This window comes from Pituophis catenifer, unplaced genomic scaffold (assembly GCF_029215685.1).
Source record: "Pituophis catenifer annectens isolate HBS135680 unplaced genomic scaffold, rPitCat1.0.hap2 SCAF_4, whole genome shotgun sequence".
NCBI lineage: Eukaryota > Metazoa > Chordata > Lepidosauria > Squamata > Colubridae > Pituophis > Pituophis catenifer.
The window spans coordinates 58,508,241-58,525,027 of record NW_027256884.1 but is presented as its reverse complement, the minus strand read 5'-3'; positions in this window follow the sequence as shown (position 1 = coordinate 58,525,027).

Here is a 16,787-nt window from a genome sequence, read left to right as displayed (position 1 = left end):
ATAAATTGGCAATTAATTATTTATTTGTGTACTTTGACCATTTAATATATATTAGAATATCATCAGTGCTTAAGTGTTAAATAAGTGTTAAATTAGGACTGGCAAAACTCATTTGCTTAAGCAGCAATAGCAGGTGGTAAGGTTATTTTAGTTTAAATTAGTTCAAAGGCTAATTGATTATTTACTATAGGATAGATTTGTACAACGGATAAAAATTTGAATTATTGCATTACTAAACAATTTTGAATAGTGGAACAGGGGGAACGACTTAATATAAATACATTTGATATTTTTTGGAGTGGGGGAAAAAAAGAGACAATATCTGATAGGGTCAGTTAAAGATTGGTGGATGACAATTTGGAAAAATATTGAAAAGATAATAAGAAAACAGAAAAGGGTGTTAAAGGAGATGACGAGTCTTTCATCCACTGTGACAAAAACAGGAAAGAAAACACCCTCAAACCCCTCAATTACAATGACATCACCTGCTATGCAGAAATCGACTGAAGGCCTTTCTAAAATGGAGAAATCAGGAATGATTCCTACAATGCAAGCAATACAAACAACACTGACAGCAATACAGGAAATGATGATTATGATGCATGAAAAAATGTCTAGTAATCATACAGAACTGAAGACGGATATTAGAGCATTAGATCAAAAAATGATTGGCATACAGGAATCGATACAAACCAATACACAGAAGATTGAAAAGATGGAAGCTAAAATGGAACAACAGGGAAATACGGTTGACCAAAAACTGATGGCACAGAACAGGGAATTGGCAGACTCAATTACCCAATTGGAAATGGATCGAGCCCCCTTCTATCTCCGTTTCCAAAATATTGCAGAAGATAAGGAAGAAGATCTGGGCCAGGTGATGGCAGAATTAATTGCTGAGGTGTTGCAACAAGATAAATTGGATATTATAAAGGAAATAGACGAGGTATATAGGGTCCAGACAAATTATGCACAAAGAAACAAATTGCCAAGGGAGGTGCATATAAGATTCGCAAGAAATAAGGTAAAGGATATCTTATCTTCTACAGTATGGCAAGAGATGATCCAGTCACGTACAAGGGAAAGGAGGTGATTATATTGAAGCAAATCCCAAGGAGGGTAAGGGAGATAAGGAGAGATTATAGGTTTTTGGCCACCCAACTAAACAAAAGGAATATCCTCTTCAGGTGGACGTTACCGGAAGGTATGTGGATTACGTGGCAAGGAAATAAAGTTAAGATAGATAGCTTAGTAGCAGCTCAAGAGTTTTTGGATCAACTACGAGCGTCTGAAGAAGATCAAAGTAGTAAAGAGGAGTTAGAGGCATCTGAAGAAGTAACTCAGCAGAAAAAAGAGAAAGAAGAGACACCGAAGGAGAAGGAGGTGGAAGTTAAGGATAGTAAAGAGACAAAGAAAGACCAAAGACCACAAAGAGTTACACGCGCCAACAAGTATTAGGATAGTAAAAAGGAATTAAGAGATGGATGATTGGAAATTGATATCGATTAACGTAAACGGTCTGAATGATAACAAAAAGAGGAATTTTTCTTTTTACAAAATTAGCTAAACAAAACATGGATATAGTGTGTCTTCAAGAGGTTCATATCAAAAAGGAAAATCAAAAATATTTGGAATATAAGAAATTGGGGAATCTCTATGCATCTCTAGCTGACAAAAAGAAGAGGGGAGTAGTATTGTACATCAAGAAGGAAATAAAAGCCGAACTAAAATATGCAGACCCAAAGGGAAGGATATTAATGGTGGAAGTCAAGAGAGGCAATTATCCAATTTTATTAACAGCAATTTATGCTCCGAATGAAAATTTAGGAGATTTTTATAAAGAATTAGGAGAGAGATTAACCATAATGGATAAGAGCAAGATTTGCGTAATTGGGGATTTTAATGGGGTAATAGATTCGAATAGAGACTACAAGGGGACCAAAGGTAAAAAGAAAAAAAAGGAAAAATTTACCAAAATCATTTTTTGATATGGTAGAAGAGCTTAATCTAGTGGACATTTGGCGGGTTCTGCACCCACATAAGAGGCAATATACATATTATTCTAACCCTAAAAAATCTTGGTCTAGGATCGATATGGTGTGGGTAAGCAGAGACATAGGGTTAGATATCAAGTCGACGGAAATTATGCCCAACATTTGGGCAGATCATAATCCACTAGAGGTTAAATGGGAATGTACTCACAAGAAAGGAAATATAAGATGGAGACTAAATAATCAATTTCTAAAGGACAAGCAAAATGTTGAGAAAGTAAAAAAAGAATTAAATTTCTTTTTTGAAGTAAATGAAAAGGAAGCAATATCTCGAGGTATCATATAGGATACAATGAAAGCGTACATAAGAGGACTAGCAATATCGTATAGTGCATATAGGAATAAGAAAAGAAGAGAGAGGCAGAAGGCATTGATAGAAGAATTAGGGAGAGCTGAGAGGGAACTACAACAAAAACCAGATAATAAGGTTGTTAAAGAAAATTGGATGGTTATACGGCACAAATTAAATATTATCGATCAGGAGGAATTGGCATATAAAATGAAACGGACTAAACAATATTATTTTGAAAACGCAAACAAACCGGGCAGGTGGCTGTCCTACAGATTAAAAAAAGAAAAAGAGAAAGGCATAATTCATTAATTGGAAGACCCGGAAGGCCATCTTAACAATAAACAGGAAGATAAATTGGAGATTGCTCGAGAGTATTATGCGACTCTGTATGCGGAAGAACAAATCCCTACCGAAAAGGTGGTCCAATACTTGTCAAAGGAAAATCTCCCAAAGATCGGGGATGAGGATAAAGAGATACTTAATAAAGAAATAACGATGACATAATTAAGGATGGTAATATCAAAACTCAAAAAGAACAAATCCCCTGGCCCAGATGGACTCCCAGGAGAATTCTAGAAAAATTCAGATTTGGAGGAAATTTTATTACCAAAGCTTTTAGAAATTTATAATGAGGCCCTAACAGAATCTAAAATTCCAGAATTGTGGAGAGAGGCGTATATTACACTCCTCCAAAAAGAAGGAGAGGATCCTAAATTAATTAAAAATTATAGACCGATTTCTCTCCTGAACACGGACTATAAAATCTATATGGGCATTTTAGCAGGAAGGCTAAAAATAATTCTGAACAAACTAATACACAGTGATCAAAATGGATTCCTCCCAGGGAGGCAAATCAGGAACAATACAAGGATGATAATAGACGTATTGGACTATTACGAGGAACATCCGAACAAAGAAATGGCATTGGTCTTTGTCGATGCACAAAAGGCATTCGACAATCTTAATTGGCAATTTATGAAACAACAAATTACCCAAATGGAATTTGGACTAAATTTTGTTAATTCGATATCCACAATATATCAAAATCAAAAGGCAAATATATTATTGAATGGAGAATTAACTAATGTATTTCAAATTAGAAAAGGGGTCCGACAAGGGTGCCCACTATCCCCACTTTTATTTATTTTAGCGCTAGAGGTACTTTTGAGAAAGATTAGAAATAATAATGAAATAAAGGGTTTAACAATCAGAAAAGAGATATATAAGATACAGGCATTTGCAGATGATGTGGCATTAATCATGGAAGAACCATTGGAATCAGGCACTAAAATTTTGGAAGAATTGGGTAATTATGGAGAGGTAGCAGGCCTTAAAATAAATAAATCCAAAACTAAATTATTAACAAAAAACATGACGGAGGTAAGAAAAAAAGCACTGGAAGAATTAATGGAAATCCAAACCACCAAGAAGGTGAAATACCTGGGGGTGTGGATCTCATCAAGGTGTTCGGCCCTCAGAGAGGAGAATTATTCACCATTAATTAGAAATATTAAACAGGATTTAGAAAAGTGGGGAAGACTACATATATCGCTATTAGGTAGAATAGCGGCAATAAAAACGAGTATATTACCCAAGTTATTGTATTTATTCCAAACAGTTCCCGTTAAATTAGATAAAAAATTCTTCTTGCAGCTTAATATTATCAGTAGAAAATTTATTTGGGAGGGAAAGAAACCAAGAATAGCAATTAGGAACTTACAGGACAAGAAGGATAGAGGGGGCTTTGGACTACCTAAATGGGAGTTATATCAAAAAGCTGCAAACCTAGTCTGGCTGAAAGATTGGGCGACCCTGAGAAATAAAAGATTGTTAATGTTAGAAGGGCACAATCTACAAAAGGGCTGGCATGCATATCTCTGGGATACTGGGAAGAAGATGAAAACCTATTTCCATAGACATAAAATAAGGGAGATCTTTTTTTTTTTATTGCAAAAGTTTTACAATTACATTTTCACCCCATTTCCCCCCCAACCCACCCTAACCCTCCCAAACCCCCCCTAACCCTCCCCTCCCCCCCGGACTTCCATAGAATATAATCCAATCAAAAACCCCTTTTTATAAAACTTGAACCCCTCCATCCCCCATATAATTTTTCATCTTCACAAAACTCAAATATTTCTATCTTTATATAATACTTTCAGTGAAAAGCTATTTGATACTTCCTAGTTTGATATTTATTCTGCACATAATCTATCCATTTTTCCCACTCCCATTCATAAGTCTCTTGTGAGCGATCTTTTAAATATGTTGAAATCTTCGCCATCTCTGCAAAACTGGCCATCTTCAAAGTCCATTCCTTGATAGTGGGCAAAGCTTCATTTTTCCAATATTTACCTATCAATAATCTCGCTGCTGTTATCATATACAATATCAACTTAGTTTCACCCAATGTAAAACCCTTAACTATACCCAATAAAAACAATTGTGGAGAAAATTGAATTTTTTTCTTCAAAACATTCTGCATAACCCACCAAATTTTTATCCAAAAAGCCTTAACTTTCTTACAAGTCCACCAAACATGATAATATGTAGCATCTAAGCAGTCACATCTCCAACATTTTGGCTGAACATTAGGGTACATACACGACAATTTCTTAGGATCTAAATGCCATCTGTAAAACATTTTATAAAAATTTTCCCTCAAATTCTGTGACTGTGTGAATTTAACATTCTGAACCCAAATTTTTTTCCCATGTTTCCAACATCACTGGTTCTGCAAAATTTTGTGCCCACTTAATCATACAATCTTTAACCAATTCAGTTTCTGAATCCCTTTCTAACAAAACATTGTAAAGCCTTTTAATATGCATTGGACCTTTCTCTTTTATATGTCTAACCAATTCTTCCTCATGCAACATAATACCAATTTTTTGGTCCTCTTTCCATCTCAATTGAAGTTGATTATACTGTAACCAAGTTAAATTAATCCCCTCGTCCAACAGTGTCTCTAATGTCTTCAGTTGCCATCTGCCCGCATCTGTAAAAAGAACTTCTTTGTATAAACCCCCCCCGAGTGACATTATATTTGTATTCCACATGATATGACCAAGATCCAGCCATAGCGGTATTTTATAATCCCATTTGAGTCGGTGCTTCTTCCAAACTCTCATCAAAGAGTCTCTAAGTATATGGCTTTTAAATACTTTATCCACTTTGTTTTCATAAAATAAATAAGCATGCCAAAAATAAGGGAGATCTTGATACAATTATGGGGAGAGATGAGACAGAAGCACTATAGGAAAATTCTGAGATGGCTTTCTACCATGGAGGCCATGATATATCCAAATGTATTAGAAATGGGTAAAACGGTCAGATACAATGAGATATTAGATGGGGGAGGGAATCTTAAAACAAGGGAAGAATTGATAGAACAAGGTATTTCTATAGACTGGTGGCCATATAATCAAATTAAATCCCGATACAAAAAAGATAAAGAGGAATTTGGCATAGAGACGAGTATAAATGGATTTGACAAGATATGGATGGGTACAGATGACAAAATTCTAGCCAAATTATATAATTATTTATTGGAGTATGACATGGCAGAGGAAGTAGTTAAAGAACCGATGCTAGCATGGGCCAAAAATATTGGACAGAATATAAACTTAAACGAATGGGATTCAATATGGAATAATAATCTTAAAATGACGAAGGCGATGGCCTACAAAGAAAATCAATATAAGTTGTTTTACAGATGGCATATGGCCCCAGCTAGGATTGCGAAGATCTACCCCAATTTGAGCCCTAAATGTTGGAAATGTGATCACCAGCAGGGTACTTTCTATCACTGCTGGTGGACTTGTAATCAGGCACAAAAATTTTGGAGGATGATATGGACGTGGATTAAAGAAATAATAAAAGAAAATTTTGATTTTGAACCAAAGGCCTTTCTCCTGGGAATCTTGAAAATTGAATATGTAAAAAAGAAAAAGTATTTAATTATACATATTCTGACAGCCGCTAGAATTTCCTTTGCCCAGTACTGGAAAGAAAAACAAATACCACCTCAAGAACATGTTATTGGGAAGATACTGGAGTGCGCTGAAATGAACAAACTGACTTCAGAAATCAATGACAGAGAAGATTCGGAATTTTATAGCGTGTGGGACATGTGGTATGAATGGATGGGGAAAAGAAATAAAGAAGGAAATAGAGTATAGATATTAAGTAATAACTAATTAACAAAGTACGTAGAGAAATGAACAGTATTATATCTATCTGTAGAGATAGGAGTACTATTATCTCTAACTGTCTTAAAACAAAATTTAGCTTTAAGAAACAATATCAAACAAAAGACAAGTAAAAATGCATGTAGATATTTATATGTATGTATGTATGTATGTATGTATGTATATATTTGCACCACTGAACCAAAAATGTATTGAGTGTATCACTATTTGCAATAATAAAAATCTATATATATAAAAATAAAAGGAATTGCCTGGGGGAAACTCAGACCCTGCTTTGCATTGTCTTGCATTCACTTCCTTTCAATAAAAGTTTCCTTTTGAAATGCTAAAGTTTCAAGAGTCCATGCTTTCTTGAACAGGAGGGACCTTACAGTTATAATAAGACCATAAGAGTTCTGAAGATGCATCTCTTAAGCAGATGTCAAAGGCCTGATATATACCTACACAACCTTTAATATTTTACATACTACCAGTGGATATAGCCTCTATTGATTTGGAGGAAACATTAACCTTCACAGATAAGTAGAAAATAATTACATTGGACATCCATGCATTCTCTATGCCTTTGGGGCAATGGAAACCCCAGGACAGTCTTAGAAATTATTTTTCATACTAATTCTCTATTAATCCTTCTGCTTAGAAGAATAAATCAAGCTCTCACATTAGTGAAGCCATCAGAACACTATCCTGCTTCTTTGATAGTGAGTGGTAATGTCTGTGTCAGAGAAAGCTATAGAAAGAAACAGGCAGCCAAATGATGGTTCTCTGTTCCTGTAGTGTAAAAAGGCTGTCTCCTTCTTAAATAATTGAAACTACTGTATAAAAAAGGAAAAAATCTAAAAAAAAAACTATTATAAAAAAGAAAAGAAACCAGAGCCCAACCTACCAGAAACATAACTGTAAAAAACAGACTGGAAATAAAAGTTAAATAAGCAAAAAAAAAAAAAAAAATAGTTAGAGAACACCTGTCTGATCTTGATGAATACAAATCACCAGGACCTGATGGATTACATCCCAGAGTTCTAAAGTAGCTGGCAGATGTCATCTCAGAACCATTGCACCACATCTTTTAAAAATCCTCGAACACCAGGGAACTCCCAGAGGACTAGAAAAGAGCTGATGTGGTTCCCATCTTCAAAAAAGGGAAAAAAATAGACCCAGGAAACTACAGACCAATCAGCCTAACATCAATACCCGGGAAGATACTGGAAAAGATAATTAAAAAACAGATCTGCCAGCACCTAGAAATGAGTAAAGTGATAACTAACAGTCAGCACGGATTTGTTAAAAACAGATCATGCCAAACCAATCTTATTTCATTCTTCAATATAGTGACTAAATTAGTAGACTAGTGAAATACATGGACATGATATACTTAGACTTCAGCAAGGCATTTGACAAAGTAGACCACAACCTACTTCTTTATAAGCTAGAAAAAAGTGGGATAGATAGCTTCACCACCAGATAGATTTGCAACTGTACTGACAAACCATACTCAACAAGTATGGTTCTAAGTTAATGGGTCTAAGTCTACATAGAGAGAAGTAAGCAGTGGGGTGCTACAAGGTTCCGTCTTGGGCCCAGTACTCTTCAATATCTTCATAAATGACTTAGATGAGGGAATAGAAGGGGAACTCACCAAATTTGCAGATGATACTAAGCTGGCAGCAATAGCTAACACCTAAGAAGTTAGGCTCAAGATCCAAATGGATCTTGACAGACTTGAACACTGGGCCCTATTTAACAAAATGAAATTCAATGTAGTGAAAAGTAAAGTCCTACACATAGGTAAGAAAAACCAAAAGCACACATATAAACTGGGGGAAACCAGACTTTATAGCAGTGACTGTGAGAGGGATCTTGGAGTCTTAGTGGACAACCAGCTAAATATGAGCCAGCAGTGTGCAGCAGCAAGATCAAGTGAGGTACTAATACCACTCTATAAAGCCATAGTAAGGCCACACCTAGAGTACTGCATCCAATTTTGGTCGCCACATTATAAAAAAGATGGTTTTTTTTTAAAAAAAATTGATTTATATGCCGCCCTTCTCCGGAGACTCAGGGCGGCTTACAATGCGTTAAGCAATAGCCTTCATACTTTTGTATATTTATACAAAGTCAGCTTATTGCCCCCACAAACTGGGTCCTCATTTAACCTACCTTAGAAAGGATGGAAGGCTGAGTCAACCTTGAGCCTGGTAAGATTCGAACCTGCAGAAATTGCAGGCAGCTGTGTTAATAACAGGGTGCATTTAACCACTGTACTACCAAGGCTGTTGAGACTCTAGAAAAAGTGCAGAGGAGAGCAACCAGGATGATTAGGGGACTTGAGGTTAAAACATATGAAGAATGGTTACAGGAACTGGACATGGCTAGTCTAGTGAAGAGAAGGACCAGGAGAGACATGATAGCCATCTTCCAATATTTGAGGGGCTGCCACAGACAGGAGCGGGTCAAGCTGCTTTCCAAAGCACCTGAAGACCAGACAAGGAATAATGGATGGAAACTGACCAAGGAGAGATTCAACCTAGAAATGAGGAGGAACTTTCTGACAGTGAGAACAATCAACCAATGGAACAGCTTGCCTTTGGAAGTTGTGGAAGCTTCATCACTTGAGACTTTCAAGAAAAGATTGGACTGCCATTTGTCAAAAATGGTGTAGGGTCTCCTGCTTGAGCAGGGTTTGGACTAGATGACCTATAAGGTCCCTTCCAACTCTATTAATCTGTTAAAATCTGTTAGAATTGTATTTATATAGCTGAATGAAACCCCTAAAGTTCTATTTCTTGGCTTTAGATTTGATTTCCTTTTTATATGCTGTAATACATACTCTATTTTTATAGAAAGCACTATGGGACAGTTTAGCATTTTGGGTATCATTTAAGAAAGATTGACTACACATTGAATTGTTTCTTTTTACAATACAAAAATGATAAAGAAGCTTTTGCAATCTTCTTTTGAAAACAATATGATCAGCACATTGCCATGACAAAATTCTCACTTTTCCATGGTTGTTAGGAAAGACGTTTTTTGGCTCCTTGTAGTTCATAATTGTATCTTCCTATTCCTGTATTCTAAAGTGTCTCATATCAACTAATTTTGGCATGCTTTTGAGTTCCATTGAAATCCTGGACCATTAATGATATTACAGCAGTCAGAAAAAGAAAAGAAGAAGAAAAAGAAGGGGAAAAATATATTTTGTGTGAGTTGAGAGTAGATACATATAGAGTCACATTTATTATGCTACTTTCAGAGAACAAATAGGAAATGCAAACAAGTTGAAGAATCCTGTCTCCTGTACTTAATTTTGTTTTATCCTAAACAAAGACTGTGGAAATTGGGATCGTAGAAACACCCAGGAGCATAGAAGAGTCCAAAGGCAGATGCATGAATAAATGTGATAAATGTATTTATTCATATAACAAAACATATTAACTATATACAAAGGCTGTCTTAATATCCATTAGGATAGGGGACACACAGCGTGTGTGACTACCCCTATCAAAGATCATGTCTCATGGAGAACAAACGTAAAAGAGAGCATGGTGGAAAGGTTAGAGGGGGTTTTATACTCAGTGTAAGCCCCTCCTCTCCACATAGGGGTGGGGGCACTTTCTGCCTCCACTAGTGTCTGTATGATATATGTGCCAATGGCTTGCAAATACTTGACAGTTCCCCTCCTTGCGAGCCAATGGCATGCAAACATACAAATGCAATGCACAACAGATTTTACTCTGTGAGACATAACTTTTTACACAGATCTTTGTGCCTATCTGCTGGTAGAGGTTTTGTGAAAATATCAGCTGTTTGATATTTGGTCTGACAATGTGATAAAGCTATAAACCCCATCTCTACTAGTTGCCTAACATTTTGATAGCGGATATCAATATGTCTGGACCTTTTTCCCACCGCATAGGCTTTGGCAATGCCTATGGCCCCGGTGTTGTCTTCTATAATTTGGATGGGCAAAGTCGGTGGTGTCCAGATGCTAGAAATTAAGGCATCAAACCATATCAGATCGTTCCCTGCCTCTGATAAGCATGCATATTCGGCCTCAGCGGTGGAGCACGAAACAAATTTCTGTTGCCCCACATGCCAATGGATGGGTGCCTCATTTAATAGTACCAAGAAGCCCGAAGTACTCCTACGTGTCTTGGTATCTCCGGCCCAGTCCGCATCCATGAAGCATTTTAATTGGGCCTTGTCTCTATTCTCAGGTTCCAAGCGAAGCACGTAATCTGCTGTGGTCTTGTGATACCTTAATAGCTTTTTAATGGCCAACCAGTGGAACTGGGTAGGATGTTCCACTTGTTTAGATAGCAGATTTACGGCCAGGGCAATATCTGGACGGCTCCAGTTACTTACTTATATATAGTAATGAGCCGATCACTGACCTAAATAGAGTATTATTTTGGAACTCTGGGCTATCCTTGTGTGCCAATCCATAATAGTCAGTCTGCATTGGGATAGCCGTTGGCTTGCTATCTTCCATTTTACATTTCACCAAGAGTTCCTCTATCTTTTCCTTTTGGGAGAGAGCAAAACCTTTTGGTGTAGTGATGATTTGTACGCCTAAGTACTTGTCCACATATCCTAAAGACTTTAGAGTGAACTTTTTTTGTAGGGTCCTGGCAAATATAATACTTCCCCCCTTGTCAGGCCCTATATATAAAAGGTCATCGACATACACTAGGACTTTCTCCAGCCCCCCTTTGGTATCCCTTGTGAAGGTACATTTATCAGCTGGAGATGGATGGAAACCCAGTGATTTGAGAGTTTTGGTCAGGCATTTGTACCACAGTCTGCCTGATTGTTTGAGGCCGTACAAACTTTTCTTCAGAAGCCAGGTGTGGCCTTCCTGCCGTTGAAATCCGGGGGCACCTCTGACGTAAATTTCTTGTTTTAGATGTGCGTGTAAATAAGCAGTTTGCACATCAAATTGAAAAATGTGTTCCCCATGTGCTGCTGTGGTGACCAAAGCAGCCCTCACACTTTCCGCTCTCACGGTGGGGGAGTATGTTTCATCAAAGTCCTGCAAGTAGCGCTGTGCGTAGCCTTGTGCTACCAGCCGGGCCTTATAGAGGAGTTTGTTGTTGGGCATTGGCTTGACCTTGTAGACCCAAAGGGTGCCAATTGCTTTCCTCTTTTTGGGGACTTCCATGGGGATGAAGACTTTCAATTTTTTGAGACTGTCCATTTCCCGCTCCATTGCCACCCTCCACCTGCGCTGTTCTTCCTCGGGAAGCTGGAGGACATCTGAGTACGTTTTAGGGGCCATGGTAACGCTGTTGGCCGAGGCAACACAGCCAATGTCCAACCTTTTGGGTGGCACCCCTTTATTGGAGCGTTTTGATCGTCTGGGAAATTGCCACTCACCATCATCATTGTCATCCGGAGCATCGGTGTCAGAATTGGAGCTGCCGGAGGTATCTTTCCAATCAAAATGGGGCGGGCCTCTGTCCCAGGCGCTGCGAAGATATGGTCGTTTAGGTGAGGCAGGAGGTGTGAAGTCACCCAGGGATTCCTTGTCTGAATCGTCAGAGTCAGGTAGGGATTCATCACCATCTGGATCTTCGCTGGTCAGTTGTTTGGAGTTTGTTGGTTCATCCTCTTCAGGTGGTGCTGCTTGTTCAGTGTCGCTTCTAATAGGGGAATAACCGGGTTCATTGGAATGAATTTTTGACCAATTTGACCCCTCCTCAAAGGAAGCTGATCTATAGACAATGACAAGGTTATTTTTGTCTACAAACCTAGAGGCCTTGCTGCCGGTTGCATAACCTATAAATCTGAGCCTCCTTGATGCCTTGCCCCCCTTTCTTCTGAGGTGCTTGGGAATATGGACCCAGGCATAGGAACCAAAAATTCTCAGGTGTGAGAGGCTAGGTTTCCTTCCATGGACCAGGAAGTATGGGGTTTGGTTAATGGCACTACTCCACGTCCTGTTGACTAGATAATTAGCCATTTTGACTGCTTCTGCCCAAAAAACTTGGCTCATGTCAGCATCTGCAAGTAGGCAGTTCATGACATTCTGCAGTACGCCATTTTTCCTTTCTACAATGCCATTCTCGGATGGAGTTCGAGGGGATGATTTAAAATGGAGGATACCTCTCTCCTTCATCCACTTTTCAAAAATCTTGGATGTAAACTCAGTCCCCCTATCACTCTGCACCTGAGCGATGCACACCTTGTGTTGCGTTTGGATTTGGTTGTAAAGATATTTGAAGTTGGTAAAGACTTCAGTTTTGTCCTTTAAAATAAATACATGGCCATAACGAGAGTAAACATCTACTACTGTTAAAAAATAACGCTCCCTACCAAGGGAGGGTCTAAAAGGACCAACCAAATCCATGTGTACCAGCTGATAAGGGTACCTTGCACGACGGGAAGAGACCTTAGGTATAGCAGCAGTTTTAGATTTTGCTGCCTTACAGATGGCACATTCCAAATAGGTATTACAATTCTTTATCTTAAGCCCATCAGAAAAATCTTGCATTTTCTTTTTTTTTTTTTTATTGCAAAAGTTTTACAATTAGATTTTCACCCCTTTTTTCACCCCCCCACCTCCTTCCCCAAACCCTCCCTAACCCTCCCTAACCCTCCCCCCCAGACTTCCCTATTATATACTCATAACTAGTAACACTAGTAAACAAGCTTAAACCGATCCCTCCCCCTGTATAATTTTTCCTCTTTATCTCTTTACATTAAAATATTTCTAATACATTAAAATATTTCTAATACATTATTTTCAAATAAAAGCTATTTGATACTTTCTAGTTTGGTATTTGTTCTGAACATATTCTATCCACCTTTTCCATTCCCGTTCATAAGTCTCTTGTGAACAGTCTTTTAAATATGCTGAAATCTTCGCCATCTCAGCAAAACTAGCCATCTTCAAAGTCCATTCCTCGATAGTGGGTAAAGCTTCATTCTTCCAATATTTACCTATCAACAATCTTGCTGCTGTTATCATATGCAATATCAGTTTTATCTCACCCCGTGTAAAACCCTTAACTATACCCAATAAAAACAACTGTGGAGAAAATTGAATTTTTTTCCTCAAAACATTCTGCATGACCCACCAAATTTTTATCCAAAAAGCCTTAACTTTCCTACAGGTCCACCAAACATGATAATACGTGGCATCTAAACATTCACATCTCCAACATTTTGGCTGAACATTAGGGTACATACATGACAACTTTTTGGGATCTAAATGCCATCTATAAAACATTTTATAAAAATTTTCTCTCAGGTTTTGCGACTGTGTAAATTTAACATTCTGAACCCAAATTTTTTCCCATGTTTCCAACATCACTGGTTCTTCAAAATTCTGTGCCCACTTAATCATACAGTCTTTAACTAATTCAGTTTCTGAATCTCTTTCTAGCAAAACATTATAAAGCCTTTTAATATGCATTGGACCTTTCTCTCTTATATGTCTAACCAATTCTTCCTCATGCAACATAATACCAGTTTTTTGGTCCTCTTTCCATCTCAATTGTAATTGATTATATTGTAACCAAGTTAGATTAAACCCTTCATCCAACAGTGTCTGTAATGTCTTCAGCTGCCATCTGCCCGCATCTGTAAAAAGAACCTCTTTGTATAAAAACCCCCCGAGTGACATTATATTTGTATTCCACAAAGTATGACCAAGATCCAGCCATAGCGGTATTTTGTAATCCCATTTGAGTCGGTGCTTCTTCCAAACTCTCATCAAAGAGTCTCTAAGTATATGACTTTTAAATACTTTATCAACTTTGTCATCGTAGAATAAGTAGGCATGCCATCCAAGTTCAAGGTCAAAACTTTCTGCTTTCAATATTCCAGTCTTTTTACTTCCAAACCAATCACTTGTTAAAGTTAAAGCTGCTGCATCATAATATAACTGTAGGTTTGGGAGTTTAAGACCTCCTCTTTCTGGAACATCTTGCATAATTTTCAATTTCACTCTCGGCTTCTTCTCGTTCCAGACAAACTTATTCACACCAGACTGCCAAACTTTCAGTTGTTTATCACTTTTAAGCACCGGAATCATTTGAAACAAAAACAGAAATCTTGGCAAAATGTTCATCTTAACTGCTGCTATTCTTCCAAGTAAAGACAGTTGCAGCTTTTTCCAAGTCTCCATATCCTTCTGAACCTCTCGCCACAACACCTCATAATTATTTTGAAACAATTTCATGTTTGATTCTGCAACCTGAACTCCAAGATATTTTACCTTAGGTACAATTTCAAAACCTGCCCTCCTTTCAAGCTCATGTTTACGATCTTGTGTCATATTTTTAACTATCATTTTAGTCTTTTTTGAATTCAGTCTAAAACCTGAAACTCTACCATAGTCTTGTATAATGTCGTTCATCAGGATTGTTGATTCCATTGGTTGTGATAGGGTAACAACCAGATCATCTGCAAATGCCTTTATTCTATAATCCTCTTGCCTTATCATTATGCCTTTCAAAATTTTAGAGTCCCGTATTGTATTTAGCAAGACTTCCAATGTTAAAATAAATAAAAGTGGGGACAACGGACATCCCTGTCTTGTTCCTTTTTCAATTTTAAACTCTGTCGTCAAACTTCCATTAATAATAATCTGTGCTTTTTGCTCTTGATAAATTGCTGAGATCGCCTGTATAAATTGGTCCCCAAAGCCCATCTTTTTTAAAGTCTTTAGTAGAAAATTCCAATCCACTCTATCAAAGGCCTTCTCTGCATCCAAAAAAACCAGCACTGCAGGAATCTGTTTATTCTTCTCAAGATATTCCAATAAGTCTATTACTTGCCTTACATTGTCCTTCATATATCTACCCTCAATAAATCCCGCTTGGTCCTCATGAATCACCTTTTGGATTACTGGCATCAACCTGTTGGCTAATACCTTCGCATAAATTTTATAGTCTGTATTCAAAAGAGATATTGGTCTATAATTCTCTGGTTTTTTAGGACCAACTTGTTCTTTTGGTATCAAAGATATATAAGCAGTTGTCCAAGATGGGGGTATTTTACCCCCTTGTTGAATATTGCAAAATAAATCTCTAAGTTGTCCCACCATTTCAGCTTGTAAAGTTTTATAATACACTGCAGTCAAACCATCCGTGCCAGGAGCTTTGGCTGTTTTTAGCTGTTTAATTGCTGCTGTTATCTCCTCCTCTGTTATAGGATAATTCATTCTTTCCTTTTGTTGATCGGTAATTTTTGTAACTCTCTTATCATTTAAATATTTTTCTATAAGTCCATTCTGCACCTCTTCTTTGGCATATAATTTAGTATAATAGTCCACAAAAGCTTCTTTAATTAATTTTTGTTGAAAGATTTCTTTCCCTCCAATATCAATACGATCGATAATCCGTGCACTTTGTTTTTTCCTCAATGTGTAAGCCAACCATCTGCCCGGTTTATTAGCGTTGCAAAATGTGTTATGCTTCGCGTATTGTAGGCTTGTTGCAACTTGTTCCGCCATAAGCATTTGAAATTGATCTTTCAAAAGTTTTATAGCACTTCGTATTCTTTCATCTGATGGATTTTTAATAAGTAACTGTTCTTTATTCTTTATTTCCATTTCCAACTCAGATCTTTTCTTTTGTCGGAGCAGTCTATGTTTAGAATTCATATAGATAAGTACCCCTCTCATATAAGCTTTACTTGCGTCCCAAACAATTTCAATTGGGGTACCTTTATTCAAATTTATTTCAAAAAATTCTTTCAAATGCTTTTTAAGTTCTATTGTATTTTTTTCATATCTAAACAAGTTCTCATTTAATCTCCAAGAACGTCTCTCAACCTTATCCATCTCAATTTCTATCCATACAGGGCTATGGTCAGTCAAAGTTCTTGGAAAAATCTTTGTTCTTTTTGTCTTAACAAGTAGATCATTTGACAACAGAATAAAATCAATCCTAGAAAAGGATCTATGTCTATCAGAAAAGAAAGTATAATCCAATTCATTTGGATTATGTATTCTCCAAACATCTTTTAATTCCATATCTTCTTTCATATCAAAAAAAGTCTGTGGTAGTCTAATTCTAGACTTTGCCAAGCTCTTTTTATCTAGTTTAGAATCAATTACTCCATTCCAGTCTCCCATAATTAAAATAGATCTATAGTCCCATTGCAATATTTTAGTATGTAACATCTTATAAAAATAGTCCTGTTGTTGGTTGGGAGCATAAATTCCAATCAAAAGAATTTGTCCATTTGCTGTAAGCAATTCAATTGCTACAAACCTACCATCTT